Source organism: Camellia sinensis, chromosome 4, assembly GCF_055761805.1.
Source record: "Camellia sinensis isolate YWXY chromosome 4, ASM5576180v1, whole genome shotgun sequence".
NCBI classification, from domain to species: domain Eukaryota; kingdom Viridiplantae; phylum Streptophyta; class Magnoliopsida; order Ericales; family Theaceae; genus Camellia; species Camellia sinensis.
In genome coordinates, this window is record NC_138964.1 from 50,697,397 (window position 1) to 50,719,811 (window position 22,415).

The 22,415-nt window shown below is 40.6% G+C and overlaps 1 pseudogene; it reads left to right on the top strand.

The window, feature by feature from the left end:
• The first annotated feature begins 5,382 nt into the window (after window positions 1-5,382).
• On the top strand, window positions 5,383-6,919 carry LOC145823328 (BTB/POZ domain-containing protein At2g24240 pseudogene; annotated as a pseudogene).
• Window positions 6,920-22,415: the final 15,496 nt, after the last annotated feature.

A 22,415-nucleotide genomic window follows, 5' to 3' on the forward strand; every position in this document is an offset into this window, starting at 1 on the left:
GGGGCCTAGTTCAGCGCAACATACCTCTTCTGCTTTGGGGTCTTCAATGCTTAGTCTTGGTAAGTAGTCCATAAGCAACGGATGAGGGATTGATGTATCTGCCATTAAAGCAAAGCCTGTTAGTTCGACTGCTCGGCTGTTTTCCTCCCTACCAATCTGTTCTATCTGCACTACTTCAAATTTCTTGATCTCCTTGCGGACTAAGTCTTGGTATTTGGCCATCATGTCATCCTTTGCCTCGTAGTCGCCTAAAATTTGGTCTACCACTAGTTGTGAGTCGCTGTAGACCATTAGTTCGGTGGCCTTCATGTAGAATGCTAATTTAAGTCCTGCAAGAAGTGCTTCATACTCCGCTTCGTTGTTTGATGCGGGGAAGCCAAGGTTGATTGCCTGCTCCACAACCAGGCCGTCTGGTGAGATGAGGACTATGCCAAGTCCTGCACCATGCCGATTGGATGCTCCGTCTACAAAGAGCTTCCACATCTCTCCAATGAATAATTTCTAGCATGTGGAGGGATCAGATGATGCCGTGTGGTCAGGGATGTTGCTGGTGTTTTCTTCAAAGTCCACGCTTGCTGTCTGCCCCTTGCTATTTGACTGAACCAAGTCTTTATTTGTTGGTGAGTCTTGGCTTGGTGTAGTATGGTTTGCTTCTGCCTTGGGGTTTGACTGAGTATCCTACGCCAGGGGTTGCGCTACTCCGGCGTCAACTTCCATCTCCAGTTTGGTTGTGTCAGTCAGGTCGACTGGGCATACATGATGACTTCCTGGGGTAAATTCTGTGACAAAGTCTGCTAAAGCTTAGGCCTTTATCGCGGTTCTGGGTTGGAACTTGATGTCGAATTGTCCCAACTCAACTGCCCACTTTAAGATTCGTCCAGAAAAGTTCGCCCTCTCAAACAAAGCTTTTAATGGGAAAGCTGTGAGGACAACTATGGTATGGGCGTGAAAGTAGTGTGACAACTTTCTTGAGGCCATCATTAAGGCCAAGGCCAGTTTTTCCAGTGGCAAGTACCTTATTTCGGCGCCCAGCAATGTCTTGCTGACATAATAAATGGGAAGATGTTGGATTCCTTCCGCACGGACCAATACTGCGCTAATTGTGTGCTGAGAGACTGCCAGGTATAGGAAGAGTTCTTCTCCAGGTATTGGGGTTACCAGTAGTGGTAGAGAAGACATGTATTCTTTCAAGATTTCCAGAGCGAGGTCGCATTCTTCGTCCCACTCAAACTTGGCTTTTAATGCTTGAAAAAAAGGTCGTAGTCTGTCTGACGATCGGCTAATGAATCGGTTGAGTGCAGCAGCCATGCCAATGAGATGCTGTGTTTCTTTCGCTGAGTTAGGCCTCTCCAGATTCTGAATTTCTTTGATCTGGGAGGGGTCTGCCTCAATACCCCGGTTGATCACTAGGAAGCCCAGAAATTTGCCAGATCCAACACCGAATGCGCACTTGGATGCATTAAGGCACAACTTGTGCTTCTTCAGAATCTGGAACATCTCACCTAGGTCCCTTAGATGGTCATTCCCATCCTTTCTCTGCCTAACAACGGCTCAAACATCTTAGTGACCATTCTCTGGAATGTTGCCCCTGCGTTCTTTAGGCCAAAGGGCATGACCTTATAACAATACAGTCCTCTTGGAGTTGTAAAGGACGTGACCTCCTGGTCTGGTTCGTACATGGCGATCTAATGGTAGCCTCTGTACGCATCAAGAAAGCTAAGTCGGTTGTGCCCCGCCGTTAGGTCTACCAGTTGATCTATCCGTGGTAGGGGGAAACTGTCCTTTGGGCATACTTTGTTGACTGTCTTATAGTTGACGCAGACACGCCATTTGCCATTCTTTTTTGGCACCACGACTGTGTTGGAAATCCATCTAGGGTAGTGTACCTCTCTGATCGCTCCTGCTTCCAGCAGGTTTCCCACTTCTTCTGCCATTATCTTGGCGTGGTGAAGTGTCGATCTGCGTGTGCGCTGAATGATTGGTCTGGCTAATGGGTGGACATTGAGTTGGTGACAGATGAATTTGGGATCAATGCCTGGCATGTCGTATGGTGTCCAGGCGAACACTTCGATGTTAGAGGTTAAAAACTCCAAGACCTCTAATCTCTCAGTGCTGGACAACGACGAACCGAGCAAAAAGAACTTATCCGGGTTCTTTTTGTCTATTCTCACTTCTATCAAGTCTTTCACCGCTTTTTGATCAGCTGATTTACCAACATCAGCGAACAGTTCATTGCTCTCAGGTTCTTCAACCGAATGAACATATCCCTTGGCAGCGCGGCTGCCATTAACCGTGGCAAAGCATTGTTTGGACATAATTTGGTCTCCGTAGACCTCCTCAATTACCCCGGCTTTGTTGGGGAATCGCATTACTTGATGGTAGGATGAAGCTACCGCTCGCATGGAATGCAGCCATGTTCTTCCCAAGATTATGTTGTAAGTGGAAGGGACCTTTAAAATCCAAAATTCCACTTGTTTTGTTATGCTTCCTTTCCTAACTAGAAGGATAATCTTGCCAACTGGCTACTCTGGCATTGAGTTGAATCCGATCAGGGGGGATACAGCTGGTGCCAAGTTTTTATCCTCCAATTTCAGTTGTTTGAAGGTGTCGTAGTACATTATCTCACACGAGCTACCTTGGTCTATCAAAATCCGCTTGACGTCGTAATCCATGATGCGAAGGGTGATGACTAGTGCATCGTTGTGAGGGCAATATATTCTTTCCCAGTCTCTGTCTGAAAAGGAGATAACATTCGTAGGGTCTGTTCTCCCCTTTTTGATGGTAGGTTGAGCGCTTAATACCTCCCTTAAGTGCTCAGCCTTCTTGATCGACCCTCTGAGCTCGCATACACGCTCAGGTTCGAATACTCCATGTATCACATTGATCACGCCTTGAGGTGGTGCGTCAATTGGCATTCCGTTCGGGTGGTTGTCATTCTGGGGGGCTGGCTGCCTCCCTCCTTCAATGTATTTATCCAGGTGACCGGCTACCACCAACTCCTCCAAATGCTGTTTCAATGGTGTACAATTTTCAGTGCGGTGCCCCTTTTCTTTGTGGAAGGTGCATCGCGATCTTTCGTCGTAGTCTTTCTGTGCTTCTCCTAGCTTGGCGGGCCATTTGACGAAAGGCTCATCGCGTATTTCGCTCAGAATCTGATAGATCGGTTTCTTGAATACCATGGTTATGGCAGTGCGGACTCTCAACCATCTTTTATCCTGGTCCTCTCTGTTGTCTCGCCTGCCTCGTCCGTTTCTGCTCGGACAGTCTACCGCGTTAACCTTTGCTGAGACCTTTTTATCTGGTATTGCGGTCGTGCCAGATTTTGTTTTGGCACGAGCGCCATCCTCTTCTACCCTGATGTGCTAATGCACTCTTTCCATCAAGGCCTCCATGGTGAGGGGTGGTGTCATAGTGATCGAGTCCCTTAGTCTATTCCCGACTGGAAGGCCTCTTTTGTACTGTGCAATGGCGAGATTGGTGGGGCAGTCCCCAATCTGGTTGAATGTCTCCCAGTATCGACTATTGTAAGATCTTAGTGTCTCCTGTTCGCCCATGTCGATGGAGAGTAGCTGGTCAATCTCCACCGGGGTTTTGGTGTTCGTTCTGAACCTTGTAACGAATGCCTCCGCCAATTGTGCCCAGGAGGCTCTGCTGCCTTCTGGAAGTTTTTCGAACCAAGTCAAGCCTAGATCGCCAAGGCTTGACGGGAAGAAGATGCACATTAAAACCTCGTTTCGCCGATATACTGCCATAACCTGGCGGAAGTGGCTTAGGTGAATGTAGGGGTCTGTCTTCCCCTCATATGTAGTGAATTTGGGCTGAAGGAAGCCTGTAGGTAGGGGCGCATTTTCAATTGCCGAGACGAACGACGAGGTTTGCAGCCTTGCTAATGCTTTGTCCGTTGGTTCGTAGGCAGGGCGTGGTAATGGCATTCTAACCTCGACGCTTCCATGCGACCGAGGAGCCAACCGTTGAAGGGCAGAAACTCTACGAGGGTCGCGCGCCCTGGTGTCCTCCTTCTATTGCGCCCTTTCTTCTAGCATAGTCGGCAAGTCGGACGATCTAGGAATCTCCGACTGCCTGGATGATGTCTGGTGCGTGCGCGAGGGTCGATAGGTGTTTCCCTCAGTGTACGACCTCTCAGTCCTCGTTCTCTCAGACCTGGAGCAACGAGTTCTGGCGGTTCGGGATTGACTATCGCCTGTCCTGAGGCTTCTACCTTCGGCTTGTAATGGTGTGGGGTGTCTACCATGGTCTTTTGAGTGGCGAGGGGGCATCTTGCCTATGCGCCCCTCTCCTGTTGCCACTTCTTTTTCTTTCATCTGGTGCTTCATAATCTCCATGTCCGCCGCCATCCGTCGTATCAACTCGTCTTGCTCCTTCACGCGGTCCTCCAGAACTTGAGGATCAATTCTTTGCCTTTGCCTGTCAAGACTTTGTGAACGAGAGTGACGGGGGCTGTTAGTCCGCCTCCTCTCCCTTGCATCCCTCCTGGGATTCTGTCGTTGTGGCTCCAAGTCCGCCATAGGAGGGATAGAAGGTAGACCTTCGCGCCTTGTACCCCCCTCTGGTGTTTGTCCATCAATGGCGGACTACGATAAATCTTCATTGTGCGCCATCACTTCTAATGAGGGAAGGCTTGATCAAGAGGTTTCGTTCGTTCTGTTTCTTCCCACAGACGGCGCCAATTGTACGGGAAAGAAATAAACCTTCTCGTATGATCCTGTTGATCAAGTCTGCGCTCCTCCGTACGACGTCGTTTTACTCCCTGAAAACACAAACATGAGCTAGCCGGCGGGTGTGTGCCGGAAACCCCTCCGATGCCTAAGTCAGAAAAATAGACAAGTAGACAAGAAGCTCTGTGAATTTGGGAATCAAAGTTGTGTTACCTCTCCAAAGGTGATGTTGTGAGCTTTTATAGGTTCCGTGTGGCACAATCCTAGTAGGACTCTTATTCCTCCATGTAGAGTCCTTTTTGGATTCACACTCCTGAAAGATAATGCTTATCCTTCAACACCCCCCTCACTGCTTAAACCAAGTGAGATGGTTTTTCCATGGTTAGACTCCAATATGACCGAGGTAAGCCTAGCTATGCTAAGCCGTAGATCAGACCGGGATAACTCTAATTTGGTTCCTCCATTACTCTTTGGGACCGGAGTAACTTCAAGTTTTTCGCGGACCGGAGTAACTTTACATCTCTCTTGGGCCGGAGTAACTTTATACCTCTCTCGGGCCGGAGTAACTTTATACCTCTCTCGGGCCGTAGTAACTTTATGGCCTTTTTACTCAGCTCTTTATACTGTGGCCCATAACGGCCCATTAGCCAGCTCGGCCCAATTTTCATATAAATTACCCTCTCACTCTCTCTCACAATTTTCTTCTGATTGTTTTAATTACTCTTTCCTTTCTTTAAAGTCTCCCGGTTCAATTTCAAATTTTCAAACCCATTTCATTAAATTCAACTCCTTTCATAACCCAACTATTTTCCCACACTTTGCAGGAAAAACAAATAATTTTCTCCACAAGTGGACTCTTCCTGTTTCTCTTAGCCTCCCAACTTCAAATTCCCATCTTGATCTGCCTAACTTGTTGGCAATTGAGCAATGGGAATTCAAAAAGACACAGTTAAATTCAATGTTGGAGGCAAGATCTTCAAAACCACAGCAACAACACTTGCCAATGCCGGCCGAAATTCCCTCTTCGGCACAATGTTCGACGAGAATTGGAACCTCCAAACCCACAATTTCGATGAATACTTCATCGATCGAAACCTGGATTGCTTTGCAGTCCTCCTAGACCTACTCAGAACAGGGGAGCTCTGTATCTCCTCCAACATCCCTGAAAAGCTCCTCCACAGAGAAGCCCTGTTTTATGGCCTCCTCGACCATGTCCGGACGGCGAAATGGGGCCAATTCGATGGAAACAGGCTCCGATTTTTGCAGTCTGTGACGGGCCAAGCACCTGGTGACGGCGCCGCCATCCAGGCCAGCCCGGATGGTGGGTGATGTGTAGTACATGCCAGTATGGTACATGTCTATGATTGGATGCTAGAAGAGCACCCCCCCAATCAATCTTGACTACCAGAGATATCGGTTGGATCGATTCGAAGACTGTCGTGGTCACCGTGTGTGAGTGGTTAGGCCGCGGCGGTAGCGAGATGGGCCTGTTTAGTGTAGAAACAGGAGGGCTTAGGCATAGATTTCAAGTCACTCATGATGATCAAGTGAAAAGCTACACAGCTGGTGCTTTGAGTTTTAGCTCAGATTACAAGATTTTTAGTAGTTGTAAAGGTAGGAGCAAAGAGTATGGGATTGGTGTTTGGGACCAAATCACTGGAAAACAGATTGATTTTTACTATGAGCCAATTGGGTGGTCACTTGGTGAGGCTGATAGGCTGCAATTTTTACATGGCACTAACTGTTTGTTAGTTGCAACTCTGTTTCCTAGGAACGACAATTGTTACATTAGTCTGTTGGATTTTAGGGATAAAAGTACGGTTTGGTCTTGGTCTGACGTTGGAGCTCCGGCAACCGACGAAAAGCGGGTCCGGGACGCCATAACAATAGAGGAGACCGGATCGATATGCGTGGTGAATGAGTACGAGGATTTGGGGTTCATGGACTTGAGGAGTAGTGGTGGGAGTGTGAGGTTGTGCTGGAGGAGCCAGTTAATGAAAGGGAAGATGCCTGAGGAACCGTGTCACCCAAAACTCGCATTGCACAATGGGCAGCTTTTTTCGTCGATGAGTGATAGTATTTCAGTGTTTTGTGGTCCAGATTGGGTGTTAACATCGAGGCTTTGCCAGAGTTATGGTGGTTCAATTTGTGATTTTTCGGTTGGTAGTGATAGGCTTTTTGCTCTTCATAGTGAGGAGAATGTGTTTGATATATAGGAGACGCCGCCAGCGCCGATCACTTAATTGTGTGTTTTTTTATTTTGATCTTAATTGCTTTTTTAGCCTTTTTTTCTTTAAATTTGTAGAAGATGGAGTTGGAGATGATGCTTATAGGTTAGAAGTTTAGGGTATGTGCTGTGTGTAAATGACAATGTAATGAAACTGATTGCTCAACTACCATAATTTGAAATCTTTGTTTCCCTCCACTAAATGCATTTACAGGTTAAGGACATACTTGCACAGTTGCATATATTGTCTTGTATTAACATCTAAAAATATATATATATATACATATTGTCATGTACTTTTCTTCTTTATTTTGCTTTGTTTTGTTTTGTGAAGTACAAGGCACTCTCATTCTCTTTTGGACCTTATTTTCTTTTGACCCCTAGCTTTTGCAAAGTTGATTCCTCTTCTTATTCCCCACAGAGAGAGAGAGAGAGAGAGAGAGAGAGAGAGGGTATATTTGCTTTGCATGTGAGAAGTTCAACTGCTTGGGTGGTGAACAGATTTTGAGGTAGCTCACTTGGAAAAAAGTTGTTGGGGTTTGCTTTGCTTTCATTCCAATTTGATGCGTCAGTTTGTGAACTATATGCAAGATCATATATACATTGAATCTTTAATCTCTTGAGCATTTTGGGGGCACCGAATCTGCATATGATCACAACCACATCAACAAATCATGACTACTTTCTTTTTAATGCCTGTACCATTCAAGTAGTCATCCTTTGTTCAAGGGTCCCTTTGCTTTTGTCAAATTTTTATGACACTAAACTAAGAGGACTATCACTTAGAGTTGGCCTAGTGGATAAAACGCTCCCTTATCAGTTGTGATGCTCAGATTGGAGTTTGACCACATCACTAGGGGTTGACCTAATAGATGAAGTGCTCTCTTGTCAAGCGTGATGCCCAAATTCGAGTCTTACCGTTACGTAAATTACTTGGTGCACGAGACTTATACTATATTGAGATTTGATAAAGATAATATGTACACAATATTACTTCTAATTTTGGAGAAATTGTGTTGTTTCTGTGAGTCAAACCCATTATGAGTGACGTTAACAACAAGCCTTACTGTTGGGCCAAGCTGTCTTTTGTTATATTTGAAAATAAAAAGTAAAAATTTAAAACTAGTAGGGCTCTCCTATCCTTGTGCAACTTTGAAATATTCATCAAACTACAGTAGATTAAATTATGTTCAAACTCCTACAAAAGGAACAAATCCCAATTTAATCAGAGCCCCACAGAGAAATATAAAACTCATTTCGCATTGACTCTATCAAAGGCCAACAGTTTTTTCAACTAAACAATAGAAAAACAAGCCAATTCTAGTGAATTTTTTAAAATTTCTGTCATTAATGTTGATAATAAATTATGCTAAAATATGATTGGCTTAATTCAAGTTAAAAGATTTGTTAGCATTGCACCTATATACAATAGCATGATTATTTTAATCAAAAAAACAACTCTGGAAGGAGAAATCATTGTCTTACAGCAAATGGTTCCAAACAATGTATCTTACATTTCATACATATATAAATTCATAAGCTGAGAGTTCTGACACCAGATCATCAATCTTTGCAGAAAACAATATTAAAATCCAACATTTACCGATAATGTCGCAAGAAAGTTTTATTAATCCAACCAATAATCCACGCTCAACGTGCAAAATTCAGAAGTTGTGCCCGAATCACAACACGAAGCTTCCTACAATGCTTCTTTTTGTTTTTTTGTTTGTTTGTTTGTGAAGCATGCAATTAATTTGAACCAAAAAGGAGAAGAACATCAGATAAGAAAGAATTAATAGACAACATGGGGCACATCAATGAATCAAGCATAATCAGGCATCATAATTTTGCTCGAAGGCAAGTTCATTAAAAGGCGATGTAATTTGCTCCTTATTGTAAGCATGGCATATCATCAATATGGTCTTCATTAGACTCCAATTCCAAGTTGCCTCGTTCAGATACTGTTGGTGACAAGAAAAAACCGAATAGATGAAAAGAACAAGTTTGTCAGCATCATTAGGGAACTTATGGACATCATGAAGTAATCACAATTTGTGATTATTTGTAATTATTTATTTTTTGTGTGTACACGCATTTGTGTATGGAGGAGGGAGCGCTTCATGATTCATTGAAAGAATGGAATGTGCTTTTTAATGTTAACAGAAATAAAAAGGAGCAAGTTCAAACATGAAATAAAGAAAAATGTAACATAATATGCACCAATTCAGGCATAGTGCTAAATTTTGAGAGAGAATTTCAAGAGATTCATTTGTGTTGAAATATCAAACAAATAAAAAATTTGACGAATTTAAAATTGACACAAATGCATATAGAGAAGCATTCAAAATAGACAAGGAAGTAGATTTTTACCCACGCAAAAGTGAAAAGCCCAACCATGGCATTATCCATAACTAGATCCATACTATGATCCCCATCTGATAGACAATCAACAGCAATCCAACGGTGATGAATGCAAAAACACAAGCCAAGATTATCTTCATCTTCTTAACTTCATTTGGCCTGAACTTTGTTTTTGTATCGAAGTGCCATGCTAGCTTATTAACATGCTTAGTAATGTTAATGTAAACACATCATGAAATTGGACTGCTTAAAAAAAATCAGTAATATTATGCTAGGAATTAAAGACAAGTTGCAATTCTAGTAATATCATAATGCTTCATTCATTTGCTTTAATAGTGAGCTATAGACATCCAAGGCCAAAATGGGATATAGCCATATATAATGGCCTTCTGTAAAACTGGAGATGAATCAAACTCCTTTGTCTAAACAAGGTGCCAAGTTATACCTTCAAACAACATAGAACGATGAGGGATACAAATGTGAAGTTACAGAATGTAGAAGCAAAGATGAATGAAGAATACGTGTATAAATGTGCATGTGGACTGTATGCATTGTACACATTGATGTGCAAGTAAATGTATGGTTCCAAACACAATCATTTCGCGGAAATAGAATAACAACCAACACCTTAGCTTAGCTACTATAACTTCTTGATTAAATCCTGCTTTCATCCAAATTTTTGAGAATGATTTGTGTGCACTATCATGCCCTATGTAACAAAGAACTTAACAATGAAAAAAAAAAAAAAGAGTTGGGTGGATGTACAGTAGGACATATTACTCATGGAAAGCAAAGCTATGGCAATTGCAGTCCCCGTCTATGCCCCAGCTAGAGATAGTAGAAACCATGTGGCTTTGGAGATCATGGAAAGCCCAGGACATTAACACTGTGTTTGGTTAGAAGATTTGGGAAGGGATTTAGAAAGGAAAAGGGAAAATGTAATAACCCCGACCTCCGATTAATGCTAAACCATGATTATTTATGCCTAACAGTAATTTAGAAGGAATCCGGAATTAAATTGCATATGTATTGCATTATCTTTGTGTTTTTATCTGTTTGCCATAAAATGATCTGTTCATGTTTTGACTTTGAACTGTGAATTGAAAGCCTTATCGGTAACCGATTCAGAAATTGAGTAGTGTTTTATACTAGTAAGAATATATGTGATTTTATGGTAGGTTCAATTAAAATTTGGTTGGTATGATTAAATTAGATTATATAATGCTAAATTACATTAGTTCAAGTTAATTACATGATTGTCCTTGAGTGGGCCACTCTCTTATACATTGTTTAGAATTGATTCATACACCATTTTCAGCCTTTTCCTTGCCAAAACCATGAGAGAGAGGGAGTGAGGGAGGAGATTGAATTCATCTAGAGATTTTGCTTGGAAATTGGAAGAATTGAAGAGTAGTTTGCATATTTGAGCTTCTAGGCTTGGAATTCAAGATTTAAGGTAGGAGATTCCCCTTTCAATTGTGAATTTTAGACTAATTCTTGCATGGTTCATGAGACATTAGTAATCTAAGTCATGAATTGGTTGAAAATGTTGAATTGAGGCTTAAATCATGCATACATGTTCATATCTTAGCATTTTGAGGTGTCTTCATGGAAGTTCTTGCATGCAAGCCCATATTCTAGCCTTAGTCCATGAATTCATCATGATTTTGAGCTCAATCTTACATTTGGTCATGTTTTAGAGCATTGGATTTAAAATGAACACTTGCATGTTAAGCTCTTGTTTTGTTCTTGAAGTTTTATTTGAAATTGTGTTTAATTGACTCACCTTTGGGCTTTGATTTTACAAATTTATCTTTGAAACATCTTATACTATGAGTTTACAAGTGTTTTCCAGAAAATGGGCCCAAAGGATTGAGATTTGAGGTGTTGAATGCTTGGTTTGAGCTTGGGAGGCAAATCTGGAAATTTCAGAATTTGGCTTCCTCGCTTGAGCGAAAGATTCCACGCTCAAGCGACCATCGTTTGTTCAGAGCTTCGCTCAAGCGATGGAATGGTGGCTCGAGTGTAAATTGCAAACTCTCAGGTTTTTGGTGCACGCAGACGCACGCTCGAGCAATAAGACCTACGCTCGAGCGAAAAGCTGTGTCTCACGCTTGAGCGAGCATTGAGCGTAAAATTTCAACAACCAGTACTTTTGCATTTTTATAGACCGCTCGAGCGAAGGAGTCTACGCTCGAGCGACCCCTCTGTTTTGACAAGCTCGCTCGAGCGAAGAAAGCCTCGCTCGAGCGACACCCCTATTTTCAGCTAGTTTTGAAAAATGTTTTCCAAGGCATCTTTGCATACTCATTCCATCCTAGGCATTCCTAGGCCATGTTTAAGACTCTATAGTAAGGATTTAAGGTTAGAAACACACTAAGAACCAACGACGTATGTTTTTTGCAATTAGAATGTGTGTTTCAAGTGTGTGTCCGTTATGTGTTATGTAGGTCACGTGCCGCATGTCGTGTGATCAATCTGCTCCGTCTGTCTGTTTCAAGGCCAACTGTGAGTAATAACTTAGTAAAGTTATGTTCAACTGTATCCATTTTCTGTGTGATAAAATAAGATCTGTTTTCCGAAATGATATGTTCTGTACAATGAATGATTGTTCAATTTCTGATATGTATTCGTGACGTTCTTAGCATAATGTGATATCTGTTAGCTGTTACCCGGTATCGGAGGTTCCTTTATGGAACTTATTTCTGTCTGCACTTTGTTGCCCGTACTGGAGGCCTTGTCACGGGGGCTCGGCTTCTGTTCTGTTCTGTTTCCCGGATCCGGAGGTTCATTTATGGAACTAGTTATTCGTAACCTCACGTGTATACGTTCTGTTCTGTTCTGCTCTATTAATGCTAATAGATGTATCACGTAAACTTAATCATGACTTATGATTTCTGTCTGCATATGATCTGGACAAATGATGAATTTGATACAAATCTGAATTATGATTTTCTGAATCTGTACGAACTCATTCATTGAAACCCTTTACTCTATTATTATTTACTGGGCTTTCGCTCACAGCTTATATTATGTATGTAGGTGAGCCGGTACATGACCAGGGCCAGAGTTGACGGCCTTCTGTTTTGTTTTTGTCAACCAACTGTTGTGCCTCCCGAGGAGGTTCCGAACGAAGCCTAAAGCCATGGCTGTTTTTGTATTCATGCTAGTCTTTGTGTATGCTTTGTAACATCAGGTCTTGGAAAGTACATTCTGTAAATACCTTGTAAATATTGTGTACCTGGACTGGCATGTTTATGTATATATAAATAAGTTTTGAAATGTTCTGTCTCATGTACGTTATCACAGCTCATTGGACCTTGTCTATTTTGTATTATTGCTTCCGCTGCCCCTTATTATTTGTTAATCTGTTCAGAGTTCTTTGGTAATCCACGGATTACTGGCCGGTTACGGTGCTAAACCTGCAGGGGCGGGTTTGAGTCGTGACAGAGTGGTATCAGAGCATGTGTTCTACCGCACACACAGGTCCGTATAGGTCCGTATGAGCTTAGGGTGTCCTAGTAAGAGTTAGGGGCATTCCGTCTGCATGTGTGAGTGTTTGGTAATGCAACTGAATATGAAAACTGAATGTACATTTGAATCAAATGAATTGAAGAAAACAAATAAGATTATGCATGTGTTTATTATCATTTGATGTCTGTATAGTAAGATGGAGAATGCAAGGGGAAGTGGTGAAAGTGAATCTTCAGAGGCTCGCATGGGCCGAATGGAACAGATGTTAGCAGTTTTGACTGAAACCTTGACACAACAACAGAGACAACAACCTTTGCCCCCTCCGCCTCCACTGGCACAAACTGAGGCAGATAATAATGACATCGTCAATCTGACACAGAAATTCATGAAAATGAAACCGCCAACGTTCTATGGTGGAATTGAACCTTTGAAAGCTGAGACGTGGTTGCTTGAAATGGAGAAACTGAATGAGGTGTTTTCTTGTTCTGAAACCCAGAAAGTCCTCCTAGCCACCTACACTTTGAAAGATGAAGCCCGCAGGTGGTGGTTACTGATCCGAAGTGGCAATGGAAATATGACATGGGCACAGTTTAATGTTATCTTCTACGACAAGTATTTTCCCCAATGTTTCAGGGATCGGAAAGTGTCTGAATTTCAGGAACTCAAACAGTGAAGAATGTCTGTGGTAGAATATGAAGCTAAATTCACCGAATTGGCACGATTTGCTCCACATATGGTGGATACCGATTACAAGAAAGCACGAAAGTTTGAAGGTGGATTGGATCTAGACGTGTTTGATCGAGTAGGCGTCCTGAAATTGCCTACTTATGTGGAAGTTCTAGACAGAGCCTTAATGGCAGAGGCCACCCTAGCCGCCATGAAACAAAGTAAAGCCCCAGTAACTACAACAACTGAGTGGAGAGGAAAAAGATCCGGGTTTGGTTTTAAAAGAGACCGGTCATTTGTCAGTAAGAAGCAAAACTCAGGGACTTCGAACAGCTCAAGTCAGAGTAGTGGGTCTATTCCGGTCTGTTCTGATTGTGGTAAAAGGCACAGGGGTGTGTGCTACCAAGTGTTCGGTGCTTGTTTCCGGTGTGGCCAGTCAGGCCACGTAGTGAAAGATTGCCCGCTCAGGTCCGAGACTACTAGCCGTTCTGCAGCAAGTTCAGTGGGATCCACTTCTGTGGCCAAAACTAATGCCAGAGCCAATACTGGGAAAGAACCTCTGAGACAAGGTTGAGTGTTTGCCTTAGTGCCCGGTGACGTACCGAACACCTATACTGTGGTGTCAGGTACACTCCCTATATGTTCTCAAAATGCATGTGTACTGATAGATTCTGGTTCTACACATTCCTTTGTATCGCATGCTTTTTCTCGAAAATTGACTAGACCATTAGAACTTATGACCTATGTGTTATCTGTGTCTACGCCGTCTGGGGATTCTATGATGTGTACTCATGTTTATCCAGCATGTGATGTTATGATTGGCGATATGATGTTGTATGTGGACTTATTACCCTTGGACATTAATCATTTTGATTGTATTTTGGGAATGGACTGGTTGACTAAATACTGTGCTACCATTGACTGTGCAAATAAAACTGTTGTGTTTAGACCACCGGGTATGCCTGAATTTACTTTTATTGGGAATGGGGTAGTTCCTCCCCCATATTTGATTTCGGCTGTGAAAGCTGCAAAAGTCCTTAGGAAGGGATGTAGGGGTTATCTGTGTTGTATATTGACTGCACCATCTGACAGTACTACTGTAGAAACAATCCCTATTGCTTGTGAATTTCCCGATGTGTTTCCGACTGACTTACCTGGGGACTTAGTTGATAGAGAAATTGAATTCACTGTTGAGGTGTTTCCGAGGACACAACCTATTTCCAAGACTCCCTATAGAATGTCTACCTCTGAATTAAAAGAATTGAAAACCCAACTTCAGGAACTATTAGATAATAAATTTATCCATCTGAGTACTTCACCTTGGGGTGCTCCAGTTTTGTTTGTCAAAAAGAATGATGGATCTTTAAGATTGTGTATAGACTACCAAGAACTGAACAAAGTGACTATCAAGAATAAATACCCTCTACCCCGAATAGATGACTTGTTTGATCAACTTCAGGGTGCCCAAGTGTTTTCCAAAATTAACCTCAGGTCCGGGTATCATCAATTAAAAGTTAGAGCTGAGGGCATAGAGAAAACTGCATTCCGAACTAGATATGGACATTATGAATTTTTAGTAATGCTGTTTGGGATGACCAATGCACCTGTAGCTTTCATGGATCTTATGAATATGGTGTTTAAATTATATCTGGATGACTTCATTATTGTATTTATTGATGACATTTTGATTTATTCTAAAGATAGGGAAGAACATGAGAACCATCTGAGAACCACCTTGCAGATTTTGAGAGAAAAGAAATTGTATGCTAAATTGTCCAAGTGTGAATTCTGGCTTGACAGTGTGGCATTTTTGGGACATGTAATCAACAAGGATGGAGTTTCTGTTGACCCTCAGAAAATTGAAGCTGTCGTGGATTGGCCTAGACCGACAAATGTGACAGAAGTCCGAAGTTTTCTAGGACTTGCAGGTTACTACAGGAGGTTTGTGAAAGACTTTTCTAAGCTTGCCATGCCATTGACTCAGTTAACTTAGAAAAATGTGCCATTTGACTGGAATGAACAAAGAGAGGCAGCTTTCCAAGAGTTGAAAACCAGGTTAGTGACTGCACCAATCTTAACCTTACCTAATGGTACTGATGGGTTTCAAGTGTACAGTGATGCTTCCTATAAAGGCTTGGGGTGTGTACTAATGCAAAATGGAAAGGTGATTGCCTATGCTTCTAGACAACTTCGACCTTATGAAAAGAATTACCCAACACATGATCTGGAATTAGCGACTGCGGTGTTTGCTTTGAAAATATGGTGTCACTATTTGTATGGGGTAATTTGTGAGGTATATACAGACCATAAAAGTTTGAAATATTTCTTCACCCAAAAGGAATTGAACATGAGACAGAGACGATGGTTAGAACTAATCAAGGATTATGATTTACAAATTTGTATCATCCAGGAAAGGCTAATACCGTAGCAGATGCCTTGAGCCGAAAATCCAGTGCGAATTTGTCATGTTTGCTAACCAACCGAAAAGAATTGTTGACTGACCTAGAACAACATGGGCTATTAACTACTATCGCCACTCAACCTATAATTCTTGACAAGATCAAACAGAAACAGTGCGAGGATGAATACTTGAAAAAGATCACGGAGGAATTTGATTCAAAATCGAGGCCAGGATTTGTGTTTGAAAATGATATGCTGAAATTTCAGAACCGTCTTTGTGTGCCCGATTGTTACGATTTCAGGAAACGTGTTATGACCAAAGCTCATAGTAGTAAATTTGCTATGCATCCGGGGAACACGAAGATGTATCATAATTTGAAACAGAATTTTTGGTGGCCTAGAATGAAAAAGAGTATTGCCGATTTCGTGGCTAGATATCTACAGTGCCAACAGGTTAAAGCTGAACATCAACGACCCCTTGGTTTGTTACAACCACTCCGAATACAGAAATGGAAATGAGAGCACATTACCATGGACTTCATTGTGGGATTGCCTCGTTCTTCTCGAGGTATGGACTCTATCTGGGTTATATTTGACCGTTTAACTAAGTTTGCCCATTTTCTGCCTGTCAAAACTATTTATAACGCTGATAAATTGGCCAATATCTATATGACTGAAATTGTGAGATTGCATGGAGTGCCAGTATCTATTGTGTCTAACAGGGACTCAAAGTTTGTATCGAGATTTTGGCAGAGTTTGCAACAGGCTTTGGGGACTGAATTGAGACTGAGCAGTGCCTATCACCCACAGACAGATGGCCAAACTGAACGAACGAACCAAACTCTGGAGGATATGCTCAAAATGTGTGTGTTAGACTTCCAAGGGAATTGGGAGACCTACTTGCCATTAGCTGAATTTGTGTACAACACTAGTTACCATTCAAGCATTGGAATGACTCCTTACGAAGCTTTGTATGGAAGAAAATGTCGTTCTCCGATATGTTGGGCTAAAGTAGGTGATAGACCTTTGTTGGGATCGGAACTTGTGCAAGAAACAACCGAGAAAGTGAAACTGATACAGCAGCATCTGAAAACTGCACAGAGTCGGCAGAAGAGCTATGCCGATGTGCGAAGAAGAGAGAGGGGATATGAAGTTGGGGACCACGTGTTCATAAAGGTGACCCCGATGAAGGGTCAAACTCGGTTTGGTGTTAAGGGAAAATTGGCGCCAAGATATGTTGGACCTTATGAAGTCCTCGAAAAGATCAATCCGGTATCACATCGGGTAGCCTTACCTCCAGTAATGGATCACATGCATAACGTCTTTCATGTATCGATGCTGTGAGAATATTTGAGGGATCCACTCCACGTCATTGAACCGACACATGTGCTTTTAAAAGATGACTACACTTATAAGGAAAGACCTATCCAGATTGTGAATTGTCGGATAAAAAAAGTTGAGAAATAAAGAAATACCGTTGGTGAAAGTGGATTGGCAAAACCACGGAGGAACTTATGTAACCTGGGAAACTGAAGAAGACATGATGAAGAGATATCCGGATTTGTTCCCATTGGACCCAATGTTGTTTTCGAATGAAGGTAATTCGAGTTTGGAGGACCAAACTCTCTTAAGGGGGGAAGACTGTAATAACCCCAACCTCCGATTAATGCTAAACCATGATTATTTATGCCTAACAGTAATTTAGAAGGAATCCGGAATTAAATTGCATATGTATTGCATTATCTTTGTGTTTTTATCTATTTGCCATAAAATGATCTGTTCGTGTTTTGACTTTGAACTGCGAATTAAAAGCCTTATCGGTGATCGATTCAAAAATTGAGTAGTGTTTTATACTAGTAAGAATATATGTGATTTTATGGTAGGTTCAATTAAAATTTGGTTGGTATGATTAAATTAGATTATATAATGCTAAATTACATTATTTCAAGTTAATTACATCATTGCCCTTGAGGGGGCCACTCTCTCATACATTGTTTAGAAGTGATTCATACACCATTTTTAGCATTTTCCTTGCCAAAACCATGAGAGAGAGGGAGTGAGGGAGGAGATTGAATTCATCTAGAGATTTTGCTTGGAAATTGGAATAATTGAAGAGTAGTTTGCACATTTGAACTTCTAGGCTTGGAATTCAAGGTTTAAGGTAGGAGATTCCCCTTTCAATTGTGAATTTAAGATTAATTCTTGCATGGTTCATGAGACATTAGTGATCTAAGTCATGAATTGGTTGAAAATGTTGAATTGAGGCTTAAATCATACATACATGTTCATATCTTAGCATTTTGAGGTGTCTTCATGGAAGTTCTTGCATACAAGCCCATATTCCATCCTTAGTCCATGAATTCATCATGATTTTGAGCTCAATCTTACATTTGGTCATGTTTTAGAGCATTGGATTTAAAATGAACACTTGCATGTTAAGCTCTTGTTTTGTTCTTGAAGTTTTAGTTGAAATTGTGTTTAATTGACTTACCTTTGGGTTTTGATTTTACAAATTTATCTTTGAAACATCTTATACTATGAGTTTACAAGTGTTTTCCAGAAAATGGGCCCAAAGGGTTGAGATTTGAGGTGTTGAATGCTTGGTTTGAGCTTGGGAGGCAAATCTGGAAATTCCAGAATTTGGCTTCCTCGCTCGAGCAAAAGATTCCACGCTCGAGCGACCATCGTTTGTTCAGAGCTTCGCTCAAGCGAAGGAATGGTGGCTCGAGCGTAAATTGCAAACTCTCAGGTTTTTGGTGCACGCAGACGCACGCTCGAGCGATGAGACCTACGCTCGAGCGAAGAGCTGTTTCTCACGCTCGAGCGAAGAGCTGTTTCTCACGCTCGAGCGAGCATTGAGCGAGCATCGAGCGTAAAATTTCAACAACTAGTACTTTTGCATTTTTATAGACCGCTCGAGCGAAGGAGTCTATGCTCGAGCGACCCCTCTGTTTTGATAAGCTAAGCTCGCTCGAGTGAAGAAAGCCTCGCTCGAGCGAGACCCCTGTTTTCAGCAAGTTTTGAAAAATATTTTCCAAGGCATCTTTGCATCTTCATTCCATCCTAGGCATTCCTAGGCCATATTTATGACTCTATAGTGAGGATTTAAGGTTAGAAACACACTAAGAACCAACGACGTAAGTTTTGTGCAATTAGAATGTGTGTTTCAAGTGTGTGTTCGTTATGTGTTATGTAGGTCACATGTCGCGTGTCGTGTGATCAATCTGCTCCGTCTGTCTGTTTCAAAGCCAACTGTGAGTAAAAACTTAGTAAAGTTATGTTCAACTGTATCTATTTTCTGTGTGATAAAACAAGATCTGTTTTCCGAAATTATATGTTCTGTACAATGAATGATTGTTCAATTTTCGATATGTATTCGTGACGTTCTTAGCATAATGTGATATCTGTTAGCTGTTACCCGGTATCGGAGGTTCCTTTATGGAACTTATTTCTGTCTGCACTTTGTTGCCCGTACTGGAGGCCTTGTCACGGGGGCTCGGCTTCTGTTCTGTTCTGTTTCCCGGATCCGGAGGTTCATTTATGGAACTAGTTATTCGTAACCTCACGTGTATACGTTCTATTCTGTTCTGCTCTATTAATGCTAATAGATGTATCACGTAAACTTAATCATGACTTATGATTTCTGTCTGCATATGATCTGGACAAATGATGAATTTGATACAAATCTGAATTATGATTTTCTGAATCTGTACGAACTCATTCATTGAAACCCTTTACTCTATTATTATTCACTAGGCTTTCGCTCACAGCTTATATTATGTATGTAGGTGAGCCGGCACATGACCAAGGCCAGAGTTGATGGCCTTCTGTTTTGTTTTTGTCAGCCAACTGTTGTGCCTCCCGAGGAGGTTCCGAACGAAGCCTAAAGCCATGGTTGTTTTTGTATTCATGCTAGTCTTTGTGTATGCTCTGTAAAGTCAGGTCTTGGGAAGTACATTCTGTAAATACCTTGTAAATATTGTGTACCTGGACTGGCATGTTTATGTATATATAAATAAGTTTTGAAATGTTCTGTCCCATGTACGTTATCACAGCTCATTGGACCTTGTCTATTTTGTATTATTGCTTCCACAGCCCCTTATTATTTGCTAATCTGTTCAGAGGCCTTTGGTAATCCACGGATTACTGGTCGGTTACAGTGCTAAACCTACAGGGGCGGGTTTGGGTCGTGACAGAAAAGGTGTGTGAAATTAGGTGAAATGTTAGTATATTTTACTCACATTTCACCCCTACCTTTTCCCTTTCCTTTCCAAATCCCTTCTCAAATCTCTCAACCAAACACAGCGTAAGAAGTGGCAGATATTAAAAAGACTTCCATGCTTTCACATCATCAATCTCAAACACTTTAAACAAATTTTAAGCAAAAAAAAAAAAAGAAGAAGACTTTAGAAAGCCACAAAAACTAAATACTGATAAGCTTTGCGTTTCCAAACTAGCATGTACATGAGAGAGGAGTATCTGTTGAAATTTAATTTGGAAATGTTCCAAAACTTCTCTCTGGAAATGATGGAAAGAACAAAGAACTAAATGAAGGAAAACAACAAATGAGCAATTAAAAGTTTGTTATAGAAACCAACTCTCAGTTTCAACATTCAAGATTTGATTTGGTTCGCTAATAAGTAAAGTAAATGAGTCTTTTTAATTTATAAGAATTAGAAAACAAAACATTTTGTTGAGGAATGAAATTGACTTAGGGGAAGGATCAAGATTGAATTTTAGCCAAATCAATTTGTGGGAAAGGGAATATAAGCTTTATATTCACTACATTTTTTTAAAATCAATGAAGATATTATTACATATAACATTGCTTGCAACTAGATAGTGGATTACAATGTGACATTATCAACGTCGTGCTCCCAATAAATGAGGAATCCTAAAACACGCTAGGGTGGGTCATTCTTTGTCTCCCAACTACCTAATCAAGGAGATGCAAAACTTTCATGGATATTTATAGAAATTCTATAATTTTATTTATTTATTTTAATTTATAGTTTGATTAGAATTTTAGTATAGTTTCTTACTTTAGGGATTTTAATTACAAAATAATTTTATGATCTAGTTTCCCACTATGAATTAGTGTTTCTAGCCTATAAATATTAGGTCTTTGCATTGTAATCGTTAACTTTGAATTATTGATATTGAGTATTAGGTTGTGGCAGTTTTTGTTTGGAAAAGTCTGGGAACACAGACATATCCATCCATAATTTTCTGATCGAGATTAAATTTGCGTAGTGTAGTGTCTATATATAAAATAAATCTGAAGCACAAGATAATAATTATAGATAAATTTTGAGTAGTTAAGTTTGGGTTTATAATATGGTTTTGTTAAGGATGTAGCCTTGTTCTTCTTTTTCCTTTGCTTCTCTCTCGTCTCTTTTTTAAGGTTACATGACAAGGTAGGCCAGCATTGTCCCATTCATTAGGTTTTCTGTAATGTCATTGGTTAGGAGCGCCGCGTGGACAATGCCACATGATACTTTAGGTTTATTGAATAATTTCACCTACTATTTTGGCACTATATTTAAGATTTGTTTAAAATGCAACTGTTTGCTCTCTTTAGTGTGATTCAATGAATTCTTCATCCGAATGTTGATAATTATCTTTCTTTTGTATTAATCATGTTCAATACTTTAGCTCCATTGTGTTTCTGTAACTATTATTAGTTTTGCTTAACCTACTTATTTAGGAGTCCAACATCATTCATTTGATTTTAATATCTTGCAAAATATTTAACTAGAAATCTTAGCCTCTATTTTTCACTCAAAATCGACATCAACTGGAATAAAATTGTCCATTTACCCATCATGCCATTTTTATTTTAAAATTGTCCAACTCATTTTTAATTTTTCCAAAAAAAAAAAAAAAAAAAAAAAAGAGGACACTACCAATTGATTTTTCTTGAATAAAATACCCTATCTCCCTTATCATCCTTTAACTGAAATTGAAAATAAATCTACAGTTGTCTTAATGAATAAGCTTATAAGTTTCCTTATTAGAGAGTTTGCCAATTAATTTCAATACATCATAAGCCTCTAGATACAGTAAGCTGCAGCATGTCACCCCACATTCAATCCCATTGTGAACTATCTCAATAAAATTGCAAATCCACCTTTCCCAATGTAACACAAAAGGTCACTGTAGTACAACCAATTTGAAACAACTGATACCATAACATAACTACTGTTTTTCTTCAAATTTAAATATTTTAAGTAAAACAATCTGATACACGCTAACTAATTGAATATAAAAGCAACTTGAGTAATTTGTTTGAGCAAAAATAGTTCAAATTTCTCCCACTTGCATGTAGGTCTTATTTCACGCAAGGATAGCTATTTCCCCCCACCCCCACATCTCTCGCCTGCCTTGCCTTGATAAAGAAGTAGGGTAGGGGACAAGTTTTGCTTCCCCACCTTGTTCTAACCCACCCTTGCCTTGTTTATATTTACTAAATAAATATATTTATATGTATATAATATATATATATATATATATGGGCAAATTACAAAAAAAAAAAAAAAAAAAAAACCCAAGATTTCAATTTAAATCCCACTGATGTTACTTCCGTGTTACAATTTAGTCCTTTCGTCCAT